The sequence below is a fragment of the Myotis yumanensis genome, unplaced genomic scaffold (assembly GCF_028538775.1).
Source record: "Myotis yumanensis isolate MYYU_CA2020_CCGP unplaced genomic scaffold, mMyoYum1.0.hap1 SCAF_3, whole genome shotgun sequence".
NCBI lineage: Eukaryota > Metazoa > Chordata > Mammalia > Chiroptera > Vespertilionidae > Myotis > Myotis yumanensis.
In genome coordinates this window covers 119,404,505-119,418,757 of record NW_027223754.1, presented here as the reverse complement: position 1 = coordinate 119,418,757, position 14,253 = coordinate 119,404,505, and positions in this window count along the sequence as shown.

The following is a 14,253-nucleotide window of genomic DNA, read 5'->3' as shown; positions in this document are numbered from 1 at the left end:
ACATCTACGGGGACAGCAGCTTCACTGGGGACCTGGACGAGGAACACAAAGACTCTGTTCTCAGACCCGGTCCAAGTCTCAACCATGTGGGCTGGGAGCTGTGGCACCGGGGTGGGGTCGGGGGGAGCTCCAGAAACTCCTGGGGAGGACAGAGCGCCCACCTGGGAAAGAGGCCTGGCATTGGGTTTCAGCTCTGCCTCTAACTGGAGGTGACTTTGGGCCAAGTACTTCCCTCTCTGGGCCTGTTTCTTCATTGTAGGCTGGAGGGGCTAACTTGGACCGGGCTGCCCTTGACCTCTTGCCCCACTGCAGATGGCCTCTGTCTCAGCCCTGGAGAATCCCGATCCTCTTATGAGGGGCTGTCCATGTGACTAGGGCCAGAGAGAGGATACCAGCAGCTCAGGGAACAGGGGCTACTGCACTTGATTTAATATGAAGACAAGCCTGTAAGTGTCCTCTTTGCAATCTCAAGTACACGAGTAATTTGCTTAACAAACTCTTTATAGGCAATAAGAGAGCTCAGCTGTGGTGTCCAAATTTCTGGATTTGAACTCTAGTATGATTTCTTCCTTACTCTGTTGTCCAAAGCATCTCGTTTTCTTATCTGTGAAATAGGGTGATGCCACCTCTGTGTCAGACAGGCACTCAGCTGCAAGTAACAGGAAACCCAATTAACAGGGCCTGGAGTCAGCAGTTGCTGGTCTTGGTTCAAAGCTCGATGAGGCCCCAGAGGTCCAGGTGCCCATTCTTTCTTCCCTTCCCTCCTTGGCATGCTGTCACCTCATTGTCACAGGATGGCTGCTGCCATTCTAAACTTCGCATCCGATGTGGAGAAAAAGGAACCCTCGTGCACTGCTGGTGGGAATGCAGACTGGTGCAGCCACTGTGGAAGATAGTATGGAGTTTCCTCAAAAAGTTAAAAATGGAACTTCCATTTGACTCAGTAATTCCACTTCTAGGAATATATCCCAAGAAACCAGAAACACCAATCAGAAAGGATATATGCACCCCTATGTTCATAGCAGCACAATTCACCATAGCTAAGATTTGGAAACAGCCTAAGTGCCCGTCAGTAGACGAATGGATTTAAAAACTGTGGTACATCTACACAATGGAATACTACACTGCTGTAAAAAGGAAGGAATGCTAACCATTTGCAACAGCATGGATGGACCTGGAGAGCATTATGCTAAGCGAAATAAGTCAGTCGGAGAAAGATAAATATCACTTTATCTCCCTCATTTGTGAAATATAATGAACAATATAAACTGATGAACAAAAATAGAGCCAGAGGAAAAAAATATTTTAGAATATAATAGAAATAATCCTGTTATTTGCAGATTTTTAATATTTCCAACTACTACTATGACATTATACTATGTTAGTACAGTTTTGGTAATAATATTATATTTAAAATCTTTTTTCTTGAAATATTAATGTTTATTACATGTAACATTATTATGTTTAAAATAATTTTTCTTGAAATAAAAAAATAAACTTTGCATCTGAGTTCAAGGTAGGGGAAAGGAGAAGGGCCATGCTCGATGCTTCTGTTCTTTTTTAGAGTGAAGGTACAGCCTCCACTCACTCACCACCTCTGCCAGCAAACCTATGTTTCTGGCCAGAGTAGACCATGTTGTCCCATGAGCTGCAAGATTGGCTGGAAAATGTAGAAAGGACATCCCACCTGGTCTAATCATGATGTCCTGCCTGGGGCTGGTGGTTGTTATCAAGGACAAGCAGGAACAATGTAGCAGGATACAAAATTAACACTCAGAAATCTATGGCCTTTTTATACACCAATAATGAACTCACAGAAAGAGAAACGAAAAAACAATCCCATTTATCATTGCACCAAAAAATTAAGATACCTAGGAATAAACTTAACTAAGGAGATAAAAGACCTGGACTCGGAAAACAACAGGACATTGAAAAAGAGATAGAGGAAGACACAAACAGATGGAAGAACATACCGTGTTCATGGATTGGTAGAATCAACATCATTAAAATGTCCATACTACCCAAAGCAATCTACAGATTCAATGCAATCCCCTTTAAAATACCAACAGCATACTTCAAAGATCTAGAACAAACTCTCCAAAAATTTATCTGGGATAAAAAAAGATCCCGAATAGCCACAGCAATCCTGAGAAAGAAGAACAAAGTTGGAGGGATCACAATACCAGATATCAAGCTGTATTACCAAGCCACGGTTCTCAAAACTGCATGGTACTGGTACAAGAATAGACATATAGACCAATGGAACAAAACAGACAATCCAGAAATCGACCCAAGCCATTATGCTCAATTAATATTTGACAAAGGAGGCAAGAGCATATGATGGAGTAAAGACAGTCTCTTCAATAAATGGTGTGGGGAAATTTGGTCAGATACATGCAAAAAAATGAAACTTACACTATACACAAAACAAACTCAAAATGGCTAAAGGACTTAAATGTAAGATGGGAAACCATAAAAATCCTACAATACTCCATAGGCAGCAAAACAGCAGACATATGTTGTAGCAATATATTTACAGACACAGCTCCTAGGGCAATGGAGACTAAGGAGAAAATAAACAAATGGGACTATATCAAAACAAAAAGCTTCTGCACAGCAAAAGAAACCATCAACAAAACAACAAGAAAGTCCACTGCGTGGGAGAACATATTTGTCAATGATATTTTCGATAAGGGTTTAATCTCCAAAATTTACAGAGAACTCATACAACTTAACAAAAGCAAGATAAAAGATCCAATCAAAAATGGGTTGGACCTAAATAGACACTTTTTTGAAAGAGGATATACAGAAGGCCAAGAGACATATGAAAACATGCTCAAAGTCACTAATCATCCGAGAGATGAAAATCAAAACAACAATGAGATACCATCTCACACCTGTCAGAATGGCTATCATCAACAAATCAACAAGTGCTGGTGAGGATGCAGAGAAAAAGGAACCCTCCTGCACTGCTGGTGGGAATGCAGACTGGTGCAGCCACTGTGGAAGATAGTATGGAGTTTCCTCAAAAGGTTAAAAATGGAACTCCCATTTGACCCAGTAATTCCACTTCTAGGACTATATCCCAAGAAACCAGAAACACCAATCAGAAAGGATACATGCACCCCTATGTTCATAGCAGCACAATTTACAATAGCTAAGATTTGGAAATAGCCTAAGTGCCCATCAGCGGATGAATGGATTAAAAAACGGTGGTACACCTACACAATGGAATTCTACACCGCTATAAAAAAAAAGGAACTTTTACCATTTGCAACAGCATGGATGGACCTGGAGAGCATTATGCTAAGTGAAATAAGCCAGTCAGAGAAAGATAAATATCACATGATCTCACTCATATGTGGGATATAATGATCAACATAATTTGAATAACAAGAATAGATCCAGAGACAAATGGCAGGGGGTAAGGGGGAGGGTTAGGGTTAGAGAGCAACCAAAGGACTTGTATGCATGCATATTAGCATAACCAATGGGCACAGACACTGGGGCGGTGGGGGCTTGCCAGGGATGGGAATGGCTGGGGAGGGGGGTCAAGCGGGGAAAAAGGAGACATATGTAAAACTTTAGACAATAATAATAATTAAAAAAAGGACAAGCAAGAGACTAGTGTTATGTGTGCAGCAGGTTTGCCTCACTCCCTCTAATAATAAATAAGATTCTGGGTGTAAACAGAATCAGGACGTGGCACCCAAAACATTCTCTAATATTATTTGCATATAAATTCTCTTCCTACATAAGGATTGATGGGCAAACCTTTACTCCCAGGACACTTTAAGGGGAGCTGGCAAAGGCATGGCTCTCTTCTTCAGACGACCCGACTGTAGGGCCCATGGTTTCTGGGAGCCTTTTCCTGGCCTTCTTAGCTTGAGCCGCACCCAGGTAGGGCTCAGAAGACCTGATACTAATCCCCTGCATGACGGGGGCCTTTCATCTCTTCATTTTGTCACCTGTGTGCAATAATGTATATGGTTCTTATAGGACAGGACCATACAAGATGGTGATGTGAGGGCATGATGTTCTATGCAAATGCAAGACATTTAAGTCCTGTGGGAAGGAGCAAGGCGCCCACCTCGGGGAGCACAGTGGTTGGGGTGGGGAAGTAAGCACACGCACATGCACACACACCCTGCCAGGTCCCACTTCAAACACATGTATGTAGCAAGTGCCGGTGAATGGAAATTCCACACATTAAACATGTAAATTGTCCGCCAGAGTGGGCCCCGCTGGCACACAGTGTAAAGGGCTTGTAAAGGACACGGGCAGGGCTGGGGCTGAGGTCGGCGGCCTTCGCAAAGGGGTCTTGGCAATTCTCATCACATCAGGCCAACAGGGAGTTCCCAGGGCTCTCTCTCGGTGTGGAAATGTGTAAACTGTGACAACTGCCCTTGGGAACACCCCCAATGTCCTCTAGAGGTGGCTCTCTCCGCGAGGACCACATCGCTACAGAAACTACTTCTGAGTCGCTGTCACTCCCAGTGTCCCACCTCCTTCTGACACTCTGGAGGCTGTGACTGAGCCCTGAGGCCCTGAGGAGGAAAACAGGGGAAGCAGCCGGTCTGAGCGGCACCCCAGGGAGAGACCTCCGGGTGCCCCAGGAGGTCAGAGAAGGAGGAAGGCCTTAGAAATCAGCTGTCTACTTCACCTTGAACTTGTTCCTCTGCAGCCATGAAAGGTCAGACCCCTGAAGGCTGGGGGCAGCCTGCTTGTCTAGTGTCCACCCAGGAATGTCAGAATGAGCATCTGGCCAGGCAGCCAAGATTGGAGTGGAAGTAGTCCTGCAGGCCACACCATTGCGCATGTCTGAAAAATAACATGAGCTTAAATTTAGAATCATCCAGCCGTATCCTGGCAATGTGGTTCTCAAAACCCGGCCCTGTCGTTAAAAATACTGGGGCCCATGCCAGCTAGAATGAAGTGTTGGAAGTCAGTGCTGAAACGTAGCAATGTTCAGCAAGTAGCACTGGTGCTAAACCCCGCAGGCCACCGAGGGCTGGAGGAGTGCGGGCGAAAGCAATTAGGAGCAAGAGGCGCTGGCCCGGCAGGGAGCAGACTGCATCCTCGGAGAGCCGGCCAGGTTCTGTGAGGAAGCCTGGTCCAGCTGGAAGCTTGCTTAGAAGTTGCAGCTCAGTGCTGCCCAGGGACAGCATTCCAGGAAGGCCAGAAGGGCTGTGGCTGACTCCCAGGGTCAGCATTACCAGGGCGAACAGCGAGGAGCCCTGGCAGGAGCCGGGTCTGCTGGCCAGAGTGTTCTGGAAGCAATCTGTGAGGAAAACACTGCCTTACCAACCTCACTGATGTGCAACTCAAATGAACCCCCCCCCCCCCCCCCCCCCCCCCCCCGGACCTCAGGAAGCTCTCCTCTACTCCCCGCTGAGGGGAAATGCAGGAGTGATGCAATGCTCTGTCGGTTTCCTCTGGTGAAGAAACTGGACCAGCACTTCGGGAGTGGTCCCTGGCACTCATCAGCGGATGCTCCTTCCCTTGGCTGGCCATCCTCCAAGGGACAGTCCTTGGTTCCAGTCCACAATCCACTCAGAGGATCGGGGAAGGGGCTCATGCCTCTACCTTGGGACACAAAGTCCCAGGTCATGTGGCAAATGAGAGTTGGAGTCGCTCTCTGTTTTGGACTCTCAGTTTCCTCCTCAGTAGAATGGAGGGCAGTGATACCCACAGGTGCCAGGAGCTGAGATGATGCCCATTACGTTCCTCACACTGCTGGAACATGACACACTCACGAATACTGTGGCCATCGTGCTTCTCCTCATCACTGCCAGCACCCCCACACCGTGGACCAGTCACCCCGAGACAGGGCTGTCTGCAGCCGCAGCCCTGGAGGTGGGGGCGGCGACATCTGTGCAGCCTTCCCTCTACGTGCGTCAGCAGCTATTCTGGAGCAGCCGAGTGAGAGGTGGAGTTAGGAAACCAAAGTTATTGGATCGGATGAATCCTCAAAGCAGATTTTGGAACCATGGCTGGACCTACATTCAACTGGAGGTTCATCCCTCCAAGCCAGATAGACATCTTGATAATGGTTTGCTCAGACTCCTCGTCTGTCTGAGTGACCACTGACCTCTGGGGCCCCTGGGCTCCATCCTTCTATTTCACTGGGTCCCTTGAGGAAGCCACACTTTCTTTGTAAAACCATCCTCGGGAACCTCCCTCCTCATTTTCTCCCCTCCCCAACACCATTCACTTCTGCTAGTCCCCTCTCCTCTCTCCTCTTCTCTTGTTTCTCAATTACTCTTCATCACTTGCCCACACTCAGCAAACCTCTGTTGAGCACCTCTTCTGCACCTGGCATTATGCAGAGCCCTGAGGACTCAGAGCCTCGGGGATGGTGGTAATTTCTTGCCCCGGGGAAGCTCATGGGCTGCTGAGGAGGCAGCCACAGAAAACCCCAAGAGGTGAGTGTGGGAGCAGCTAACTCGCCCTAGGTCTCTCCCTTTGCTCCACACAACTTGCTTTGTGCCTGTGACAGTAGAGTAGGTGGCAGTAAGCCCGAGCACATCTGGAATGCCCGGTGGTCCCTTAGGTCCTGAGAGTACAGAGCTGACTCTGCGTAGCCCCTCTCTTCAGGGAACTATCAGAAAAGTGTCCTAACATGCTGAGGGGGTAGGAATGGAGTGCATATCAATTAGTGCTTGTGACTGAAAGTAATAGATAACCCCTACACAACTGACTTAAATAATACCTCACATAAGAAGTCTAGATGGTTCCAGGGTTGGTTAATGCAGCAACTCATCAATATCACCAAAGACCATCTCTCTTCCTGTCATCCTCAGTATGTGGATGATCCTCGGGTCAGCGCGCCTCAGGGCCACAGATGGCAACTATTGTCCCAGACATTACACTCAGACATGAGAATGTCTTGAAGGAAAAGAGGGTCTGACTTTACTTGTGCATCTCCTAGCTGCGAGGAATGTTTATGGCAGAGATCATGCAGCAGACTTCCTTTTTTTTCAACAGCCAGATTCGATCTGATCCCCATGCCTGCAGGTGTCATGGGCAAGGGAATGGGGACTGACTTAATCGTGACTAACTTAAATGATTCCCTTCTTGATTGGTGCTGGGCCCCATCTCCCCAAAATAATGTGGCCACACAAAGGAAACCCCAAACTTGAGGTCTGATGTAATGGAGGAAGGGGATGGTGGATGGTTGTTTGTGACCAGCCAGCACGGTCTGCAGTGCCTGGAATGTGAGCAGCAGGACCTGTGTCCAGTTAGTGGATGTCCTCTTCACAGGTTTCAGGAATATTTGGGCACAGAAAGCGATGCTCCAGGTGTAACCCATGGGTGAGAGGCAATAAAGCCTCAGCAAGGAGAGGGGTGACAGCTGGGTCCTCTGCTGACTGTTCTTTCCCTGGATTCCCACATGGCCCCCGAAGCTCCTTCAGGTCTCTCCTCGATTGTTTCCTTCTCAGCGAGACCTTCCCTGGGACCCAGCCACGAGGTGCCGTCCTTGCCATTTGCGATAGCATGGATGGACCTAGAGCAGTGGTCAGCAAACCACATGGGGCTCTTTGGCCCCTTGAGTGTGGCTCTTCCACAAAATACCATGTGCAGGCGCGCAGGTACAGTGCGATTGAAACTTCATGGCCCATGCACAGAAGTCAGTTTTCGGCCTGGGCGAGTCTATTTTGAAGAAGTGGCATTAAAGAAGTGGGGGGTGTCAGTAGGTCGGGCGATGGGAGACGCAGCGCGGGGGAGGTACATTTTTTTTTAATCTTTAAATTCTTTATTAGTTAAGGAATTACAAATGTGTCCTCATTCCCCCCTCCATTAACCCCCATCTTCCCCTCCCCCCACTCATGCTCAACCAAAGGACTTGTATGCATGCATATAAGCCAAACCAATGGACATGGACAACAGGGGGATGAGAGCAGGAGATACATTGTTTTGAGGTACGTTCGCTGAGGTCGACCCCTTCCAACTCTCCCATCCACACTTGTCTATCTGAAACAAGTATACAAGACGAGTGTGGATGGGAGAGTTGGAAGGGGTCAACCTCAGCAAACGTACCTCAATCAGATTGAGGATGTTTTTAGCAAAGGCCAGCTTAGGAGTACCCTAATTAACTTAATAACAATGTACCTACCTATATAGTTTAAGTTTAAAAAATTTGGCTCTCAAAAGAAATTCCAATCGTTGTACTGTTGATATTTGGCTCTGTTGACTAATGAGTTTGCCGACCACTGACCTAGAGGATATTATGCTCAGCGAAATAAGTCGGTCAGAGAAAGACAAATGCCATGTGATTTCACTTAGATGTGGAATCTAAAAACCAGTCAGAGAAAGAGAAATATCACATGATCTCACTCATTTATGGAATATAATGAACAACATAAACTGATGAACAAAAACAGATCCAGAGACAGAGAAGCATCAATCAGACCATCAAACCTCAGAGGGAAAGTAGGGGAGGGTAGGAGGAAGGGGGAGAGATCAACCAAAGGACTTGTATGCATGCATATAAGCATAACCAATGGACACAGACACCAGGGGGGTGAGGGCATGAGTGGGGGGGTGGGAGGGCAATGGGGGGATAAGGACACATATGTAATACCTTAATCAATAAAGAAAAAAAATAAAAACAAAGTAAATGAACAAAGAAAATAGAAACAAACTCATAGATACAGAAAACAAACTGATGGTTGCCAGATGGGAACTTAAGTCATACAGGTGAAGGGATTAAGAAGTACAAATTGGTAGTTATAGTTATAAAAAGTCACAGGAAGGTAGAGTAGAGCATACAGAAAAAGTCAACAATATTGTAATAACTATGTATGGTGCTAAATGGGTGCAAGATTAATTGGGGGGATCACTTCATAATTTACATAAATGTCTAACTACTCTGTTGTACACCTGAAACTAATATAATAGTATATGTCAACTGTAATAATAAAATACAAATTTTCAGTTACAATAAAAAATAAGTTTGGCACCTGCTAGTTCCCTTCCCTGTTTAATTTTCCTTCTTAGCATTTCTATCTCTAACATCTTACATATTTTTCTTGTCTCTCTTCCTTATCATCCATCTTCTCCTCAACGGTGGAATATTTGTTGCTCTGTTCACTGCTCTATCAACAGCATTTGGTTCAGTGCCTTGCATATAGTAAGTGCTCAATAAATACTTCTTGAGTAGATAAAACCTGGTTGCATATCAGTATCACCTAGGGAGTTTGTGGGAAATGCAGGCTCCTAAACCTCATTCTACATCTACTAAATCCAAATCCCCAAGGTGTGGGAACCCAAGTCCCTTAGGTGACTTCAGTTCACTGGCCGAAGTTTGGGAGCCATCCCTCCTGGCTTTCCTGCATAGATACAAGGAAGTGCAGCTGTGAGACAGAGATACTTAAGCACCAGGAGTGAAGATCAACACATCCCGGAGTCAGTGAAGTGTGGGGAGACTGAGATTCTGTACAACTATCTGCATGTTATCAAGGGAAGGACAAACACAAGCGCCTTCCCATCCCCAGCAGTGCCATCCGTGTGATAAAGAGTGAAGGCACAGGGAAGGGGCAGGACCACGGGGGCCGCTGGCCAAGGGAACAGTTAGAAGAAGTAGATTAGATGTGCAGACGGCAACAAGGATGGAAAGTAAAAACAGCACTTGGTGGGAAAAATGGGATTTATGACACAATAACACTGACATAAATAAAAAAGATGTGGAAAAAACATAAATTTAAAGTTTGCCAGGGCTAGCCAAAGACGCCTTAAAACACAGAAAACACCAATCATAAGAGGAAAAAGAAATAACTTAGTTTTCATTAAAATCAAGAACATTTGTAATTGTGTCAAAAGACATCATTGAAAGAGTAAAAAGGCCAACAATGGACCAGAAAAAGGTATTTCTCTCTACATGCAATAAATGGCTCATTTAAAAATAAGACAAATCAATATGGAAAAGCAAATAGCCAGTTAAACAATGGACATCAAACTTGATCAGGCACTTCACAGACAACCATGTCCACATCTACAGCATATGTGCTCCACACCCTTAGTTCTCAGGGAGATGCAGACTAAACCGCAGTGAGACGCCACACCCTCACCAGAATGGCTAACAATGGAAGGCTGACCACACCTTCGGCTGGCAAGGATGGCATCCATGAGAAGTCACATGTGTTGCTGGAGGAAATGTCAGTACCACATGCAGTGTGTTAGAGACAGGGAAACGCCTACTGCCCTAGGACCCACACTTCTGTTCCTGGGCATATTCCTGGAAGAAATAAGCTTGGATGGTAACCAAAAGACATGTACAAAAATACTCATAGTAGCTTTATTCATTAGAGTCATAAATGTGGAAATACTCAAATGCCCATCAACAGGTCTAACAATTCAAAGGTTCACACAACTGAATACCACACAGCAATAAAAATGAACATAATAATGAGTAAAAGAAACCCGGTAAAAAGATAATAAAGACTATATGCTATATACTCCATTTATCTGAAATTCAGAACAAGGGGTCTATGATGGTAGGGAGTGGAAGGATGGTATCTCTGGGAGTTAGTTTTGACAGAGAAGGGGCATGAGCAACCTTCAGGAGCATTGGAAATGTTCAGATCTTAATCTGGATGGTGGGGTATCACAGACACAAGCCTCACATATACAGTTACTTATAAAATTCATTGAGTTGTCCACTTGAGTCTGCATTCTTTATGTGTGTATTTTATCCTCAATATAAACTAAATTCATGAACACCAAACAACACACATTTTGTAAGAACTCAAATGGACAAAAAGGAACACACTGGATTTAATAGAATGGTTGTGGGCGATTGTTGGGAAGGAAGGGAATAAAGAGGGGTTTGGACATGAAAGGAAGAAATTAATAAAATTAGAAAGGGTTCTTTTCCAAACCAATAATATAGGTTTATCCATACTAAGGAGTAGGAATAATTCAATTTTTGTGTGTATGCCCAAGGCAGAGAGAGAGAAGCAGTGAAAACAAAGAGCCCCAGCAGCAGCCTAGGGGAGTCAGAGTTGAGGTAGAAAGCATAGGCTTTAGCAACTCCTTCTAGGCCCATTGCCAAGAGCAGGCCACCCTGGTCTGATCAATGTAAAGAATGGAATCTAAGACAGTGATGAAAGACAGAGTTCTGACTCTGGTCACTCAGGGTTGAAGGTGCTCATGCCCAGTGTCCTCACTGGCGATTAAGACAGACTAAACCTGAGCTGTGCAATTAGCAGCCCGTCCATATACACCACGGTCGGTTTGGAAGGAACTCATACAGAGCTATGCTTGGGTTCTTTGGCTAGAAAACCCCAGCCACTGGTCAGTGGGTCTTGGTATCTGAGCAGGAACATGTCTCATGGGAGTCACTCAGGCCACCAGTGACAGATGCTAATTAGCCTAGGAGGACCCTTGATTTGTGGAATTTCAGTAACATAGTAGTTTGGGTTGAATTGTGTCCTCCAAAAATTCAAATGTTGAAGTCCTAACCCCAGTACCTCAGAATGTGACCTTATTTGGAATTATAGTGTCATGGCAGATGTAATTAGTTAAGGTGAGGCCATCCTGGATTAGGGTGGACCCTGATCCAATACTACTGGTGTTTTTATGAAAGGGGGAAATTTAGACAGACACGCACATGGGGAGAGCACCATGTGAAGATGAAGAGAGATCTCGGAGTGACGCTTCTACACGCCAAGGAACTGAAGGTTGGCAACAAACCACCAGAAGATAAGCAAGGGTCACAGAACGGACTCTTCCTCGGGGTCAGAAGGAACCAACCCTGCTGACACCTTGACTTCCGGCCTTCACAACTGTAGGACAATTCTTTTCTGCGGTCTAAGCCCCCAGTGCATGGTGCTTCATTACGGCAGCTCCAGGAACCTGACACAGTGGTCTAGCAGGCACTGAGGTACCTGCCTTCCTGGTCCTGGCCTTCCCCTGTGAGCCTCTACCAGCTTAACAGGAGAAAAAATAAAGGATTATTTCTCCACAGCATGGAAGATGACTTGAGCTGAAGTGTGTGGAACATTCAGGAATGGGATTTTGGAAGAGGGGAGAACAGGGTGAGGTGTATGAGGTGGACATCCACTGGGCACTGCTGGTTGGGATTAAACTACTGGGAACAAGGCTCAGGGATGCCTCAGAGATGCAGTCATCAATGGGGCTGGCAGGACTTTGTTGAAGGATGCAGCAGGCCACTGGAGATGGGCTGGTGTGTATGCATGTGCCTGTGCGCATGGGTGTGTGTATGTTTGTATGCATCTGTTTGCATAGGTATGTGTGCGCACATCAGTATGTGCATGCATGTGTGTGTGCACACACATGTGTATGTGCGTACATGTGCGCGTGCATGCACGTGTATACACGTGTGCGCATGTGTGGGTGGGTGTGTTCTGGAGACTGAGAAGTCACAGAAAGAACAGGAGAGGCCCCCAGCAGGAGAAACTGGTCCTTTAAAGAATCCTTCAAACTCTTCTCTCCTTCCTTCCCTCTTGGGCTTGCTGTGAACCTTCCTTAATTAATGCCTGTAAAAGGCTTCAGATGCTGGAAGAAACACAGCAACTTTATAAATACACACAGACTTCTAAAGGCTGACTAAAGCCTGAGTCCCCTGGGGAGAGCTGTGCTGTGCTGGGGGCAGGGGCCACTGCACCCAGAGGAGAGGCCGCAGTGCAGAGCCAGGGCCACGAACTCGGGCAGGTCAGAACTGCTCTCTGGGCCTGTGTCTTCATCAGGAAATGAAAGGGTTGGATTGGCATCCCACAAAATCCTCCTGATGCTCACGTTTTATAACCAGTGCCTCTGGCCAAGGTCACAGGGGGTCTCAAGCTGCACACAAAAGGGCACCCGAGAGAAGCAGGCCTGGCCCACTCTACCGGCTGATGGAGGCTTAGAAACGGTCTGTAACTTGCAGGGCCTCAGAAGGAGTCAATGGCAGAGCCAAAATGGGGCTGCAAGGCTGTCCCACCATACTTTAAAACAGTGGTTCTCAACCTTCCTAATGCCGCGACCCTTTAATACAGTTCCTCATGTTGTGGTGACCCCCCAATTTCATTGTTACAAATTGAACATAATTAAAGCATAGTGATTAATCACAAAAACAATATGTAATTATATATGTGTTTTCCGATGGTCTTAGGCGACCTCTGTGAAAGGGTCGTTCGACCCCCAAAGGGGTCGCGACCCACAGGTTGAGAACCGCTGCTTTAAAGCATCCCTGTCCTGGCCATGGAGGAGCCGTCTCCAGGTGGTAGTGGAGGCAAAGAATGTGGTGGTCAGTTTATACTCAGGCCCAAAGGCCACCTTTGGCAGTGACCTCCCCTGAACTTACATCTTAATCAAAAGGGAAGGACCCAGAAGGAGAAAGAGGCCTGGGTGTTGAGGCTGGAAGAAACCACATTCTGTTCAAACCCTTCATTTGATAGAGGAAGCTGTGGCTCTGAGCGTTTATGTGACCTGGCTTTAGTCACATACAGCAAATTAATGACAGAGCTGGCCCAGAACTTGCCTTCTGACTTCAGAGGTAGCTGTTTGCAGTCTGACTTCTTTTAGGCTTAGTCTAAGGCGATGCTAGCCGAATGGCAGAGCCAGCGGTTCCTCAGGACTGGATGTTGGCAGGGTGTGCATAGTGACACATACCATTGGTCCCCGTTTGCCCAGAATGCTCCAGGTTTATGCCCACCATCTGCTGTCCTTATTAACAGTTTATTCTCAGAAGTAACCTAATGTAGATGGGCCATCCTATGGATGACAATTGGTGGCACTAAAGAAGAAAGAGGGCTTGAACCACTAGAATCCTAGGCTGTGCGAACTGGAAGGACCTCTGCCCACTGCAAAATCCCTCGCGCAGGCTGCAGGCCCAGCTGAGGTCGTGCTGTGGGGCTGCATCCTCCACTCTTCCCTAGTGGAGTGGGTGTGATGGAAAAAAGGAAGGTGCCCCAGCATCTGATTATAGAGAGGCCCCCAACCTCCCCCAAATCAGGGCAGTCCCACTGGACCAACAGTTGTTGCAGGCCCTCGTGCATGGAACGGCGCCAGCGGTGCCTGGTTCACAGGGGGCCGGATCTGGAACTGCAAAAGCTCATATGCGAGGCAGGATTCTTCGTTGTCAAATCTTATTTTATAAAGACAGAAGCTGACGTCCAGAGAGGGGGAAGAGGAAGTCATGTAGCAGGTTAATAGCAAACTGTAAACTAGAACCCAGGTCTCCTGAGCCTTACCCTGCCCTCGCAGGAGGCTGCCTGAGTGCCCTGTTGGCTGACATTACTGAGTTTGGTC